Here is a 4,749-nt window from a genome sequence, read left to right as displayed (position 1 = left end):
ATTCGGGCCGGCCCCCATTGCTAAAGGTCCGTAGTAGGGTGCGCCATAAGCGGACATGAATAGATGGAACACCGCTAACCGCATAGAGAACCGTGTTTTGGGTGACCAGGTGCACGTTTTCAATCACCAGTTGCACATTTTCAATCACCAGTTGCACGGAGGATTAATAGCAATCTGCATCCATCGCGATTTCTTAAAGTGTCTATAAAGCACTCAGGACGGGCCCGACCGAGACAGGGCCTTAGTGGGGTGCTCCCATAGCGGGCAACAATGAGAGGGGTGCCTTTAAATTCATTTTGAACCATATTTGAAATTTTGGGTTACCAGATGCACGTTTTCAATCACCAGTTGCACGGAGGATTAATAGCAATCTGCATCCATCGTGATTTCTTAAAGTGTGTAAAAAGCACCCAAGGACGGCCCTGACAGAGAGAGGGCCGTAGTGGGGCACTCCCCTAGCGGGCTATATCAATAGAATGACGGGTAAAAGTATTTAAAACCCTTTTATAATTTTTGGGTTACCAGATGCACGTTTTCAATCACCAGGTGCACGGAGGAAAATGAGCATTTGCATCCATAGTCATGTTTTAAACCGTCCATAAAGCACTCTTGGCCGGCCCCGGCAGAGAGAGAAAGAGATGGTGAAAAAAAAAAAAAATCATCATCAGACCTTCCATAAATAATTCGGGCCGGCCCCCATTGCTAAAGGTCCGTAGTAGGGTGCGCCATAAGCGGACATGAATAGATGGAACACCGCTAACCGCATAGAGAACCGTGTTTTGGGTGACCAGGTGCACGTTTTCAATCACCAGTTGCACATTTTCAATCACCAGTTGCACGGAGGATTAATAGCAATCTGCATCCATCGCGATTTCTTAAAGTGTCTATAAAGCACTCAGGACGGGCCCGACCGAGACAGGGCCTTAGTGGGGTGCTCCCATAGCGGGCAACAATGAGAGGGGTGCCTTTAAATTCATTTTGAACCATATTTGAAATTTTGGGTTACCAGATGCACGTTTTCAATCACCAGTTGCACGGAGGATTAATAGCAATCTGCATCCATCGTGATTTCTTAAAGTGTGTAAAAAGCACCCAAGGACGGCCCTGACAGAGAGAGGGCCGTAGTGGGGCACTCCCCTAGCGGGCTATATCAATAGAATGACGGGTAAAAGTATTTAAAACCCTTTTATAATTTTTGGGTTACCAGATGCACGTTTTCAATCACCAGGTGCACGGAGGAAAATGAGCATTTGCATCCATAGTCATGTTTTAAACCGTCCATAAAGCACTCTTGGCCGGCCCCGGCAGAGAGAGAAAGAGATGGTGAAAAAAAAAAAAAAATCATCATCAGACCTTCCATAAATAATTCGGGCCGGCCCCCATTGCTAAAGGTCCGTAGTAGGGTGCGCCATAAGCGGACATGAATAGATGGAACACCGCTAACCGCATAGAGAACCGTGTTTTGGGTGACCAGGTGCACGTTTTCAATCACCAGTTGCACATTTTCAATCACCAGTTGCACGGAGGATTAATAGCAATCTGCATCCATCGCGATTTCTTAAAGTGTCTATAAAGCACTCAGGACGGGCCCGACCGAGACAGGGCCTTAGTGGGGTGCTCCCATAGCGGGCAACAATGAGAGGGGTGCCTTTAAATTCATTTTGAACCATATTTGAAATTTTGGGTTACCAGATGCACGTTTTCAATCACCAGTTGCACGGAGGATTAATAGCAATCTGCATCCATCGTGATTTCTTAAAGTGTGTAAAAAGCACCCAAGGACGGCCCTGACAGAGAGAGGGCCGTAGTGGGGCACTCCCCTAGCGGGCTATATCAATAGAATGACGGGTAAAAGTATTTAAAACCCTTTTATAATTTTTGGGTTACCAGATGCACGTTTTCAATCACCAGGTGCACGGAGGAAAATGAGCATTTGCATCCATAGTCATGTTTTAAACCGTCCATAAAGCACTCTTGGCCGGCCCCGGCAGAGAGAGAAAGAGATGGTGAAAAAAAAAAAAAATCATCATCAGACCTTCCATAAATAATTCGGGCCGGCCCCCATTGCTAAAGGTCCGTAGTAGGGTGCGCCATAAGCGGACATGAATAGATGGAACACCGCTAACCGCATAGAGAACCGTGTTTTGGGTGACCAGGTGCACGTTTTCAATCACCAGTTGCACATTTTCAATCACCAGTTGCACGGAGGATTAATAGCAATCTGCATCCATCGCGATTTCTTAAAGTGTCTATAAAGCACTCAGGACGGGCCCGACCGAGACAGGGCCTTAGTGGGGTGCTCCCATAGCGGGCAACAATGAGAGGGGTGCCTTTAAATTCATTTTGAACCATATTTGAAATTTTGGGTTACCAGATGCACGTTTTCAATCACCAGTTGCACGGAGGATTAATAGCAATCTGCATCCATCGTGATTTCTTAAAGTGTGTAAAAAGCACCCAAGGACGGCCCTGACAGAGAGAGGGCCGTAGTGGGGCACTCCCCTAGCGGGCTATATCAATAGAATGACGGGTAAAAGTATTTAAAACCCTTTTATAATTTTTGGGTTACCAGATGCACGTTTTCAATCACCAGGTGCACGGAGGAAAATGAGCATTTGCATCCATAGTCATGTTTTAAACCGTCCATAAAGCACTCTTGGCCGGCCCCGGCAGAGAGAGAAAGAGATGGTGAAAAAAAAAAAAAAATCATCATCAGACCTTCCATAAATAATTCGGGCCGGCCCCCATTGCTAAAGGTCCGTAGTAGGGTGCGCCATAAGCGGACATGAATAGATGGAACACCGCTAACCGCATAGAGAACCGTGTTTTGGGTGACCAGGTGCACGTTTTCAATCACCAGTTGCACATTTTCAATCACCAGTTGCACGGAGGATTAATAGCAATCTGCATCCATCGCGATTTCTTAAAGTGTCTATAAAGCACTCAGGACGGGCCCGACCGAGACAGGGCCTTAGTGGGGTGCTCCCATAGCGGGCAACAATGAGAGGGGTGCCTTTAAATTCATTTTGAACCATATTTGAAATTTTGGGTTACCAGATGCACGTTTTCAATCACCAGTTGCACGGAGGATTAATAGCAATCTGCATCCATCGTGATTTCTTAAAGTGTGTAAAAAGCACCCAAGGACGGCCCTGACAGAGAGAGGGCCGTAGTGGGGCACTCCCCTAGCGGGCTATATCAATAGAATGACGGGTAAAAGTATTTAAAACCCTTTTATAATTTTTGGGTTACCAGATGCACGTTTTCAATCACCAGGTGCACGGAGGAAAATGAGCATTTGCATCCATAGTCATGTTTTAAACCGTCCATAAAGCACCCAGGGCCGGCCCCGGCAGAGAGAGAAAAAGAGGGGAAAAGTGTTGAAAAAAAAAAAAAAATCATACCTTCCATAAATAATTCGGACCGGCCCCCATTGAAAAGGTCCGTAGTAGGGTGCATCATTATCGGACATGAATCTCGGGAACACCGCTAACCGCATAGAGAACCGTGTTTTGGGTTACCAGATGCACGTTTTCAATCACCAGTTGCACGGAGAGAGAAAAAAAAAATCATACCTTCCATAAATAATTCGGACCGGCCCCCATTGAAAAGGTCCGTAGTAGGGTGCATCATTATCGGACATGAATCTCGGGAACACCGCTAACCGCATAGAGAACCGTGTTTTGGGTGACCAGGTGCACGTTTTCAATCACCAGTTGCACGGAGAAAAAAAAAGTAATCATACCTTCCATAAATAATTCAGGCCGACCCCCATTGAAAAAGGTCCGTAGTAGGGTGCATCATTATCGGACATGTATATCTGTAACACCGGCAAGCGCATTGAGAACCGCATTTTGGGTTACCAGATGCACGTTTTCAATCACCAGGTGCACGGCTGTGAAAAGTGGGACTCTGTCATTTTTTCGACCAATTTCTGTAATTTTCAAAAAATGATTAAAAATACTTCCCGAAGGGCTAGAGGTCCCAAATTTCGTCTCATACCCTCTCTCGTGATGGGCAACAATTACATAATGTAAAAAAAAATTCGCATCCACAGGAACCTATGCATCCTGTGACATTCACTTTTTTCCCAAAACTTGAAACACGATTTCCTATTAAAATGTTTTATACAAAAACGTTTTTAATTGAATGTAAATGCTCGTCTATTTATGCACTTTCGTGCAAAAAAAACCCCATCAAGATCGGATGTGTACTTTTTGATTTATCACGTTTTTGTTGAATTTGACCCCCGATGGTGGGGCGCACAGAAGCCCTGTGAGGTTCAGGGCTTCATCGATATTTGGCCTGTTTTGGATTACACACTCAGTGGCGGGTCGACCAGACAGGTACCGGCGCGATTTCAGAAACCTGGTTTTTGGCAACAGGACTTCCATGTCCTAGAGAGACGGGGGTGGTGTCAAACTGCTCAGTCCGAATAGAAAATGAGTAACGGACAGTTTTGAGGGAAGTCAGACCCTCAGAACCATGGTACTTTGGACATTTTCCCGCCGGCGACCGATTTAGTGGTTTGACCAGACCCTTCGGCGCCCGATGTGTCCTAACTTTTGATCCACGTTGCCCAGCTTGGTGGTGGGAGGATATTGAGCCTTGTCCTGGGCAGGTGCTCTATCCCAGCTATCACCTTGTGGGTTTGGTTCATCCAATGACCATGGTTCTTGTCCAATGAAGGTGCCCGTCCCTTCGGCGACCGATTGGTGGTTGTTTAGCCCTGGTGAGGGCTATCTCTCC

The sequence above is a fragment of the Oncorhynchus mykiss genome, unplaced genomic scaffold (genome assembly GCF_013265735.2).
Source record: "Oncorhynchus mykiss isolate Arlee unplaced genomic scaffold, USDA_OmykA_1.1 un_scaffold_60, whole genome shotgun sequence".
Taxonomy (NCBI): Eukaryota; Metazoa; Chordata; class Actinopteri; order Salmoniformes; family Salmonidae; genus Oncorhynchus; species Oncorhynchus mykiss.
Note: the sequence above shows the minus strand (reverse complement) of the source record.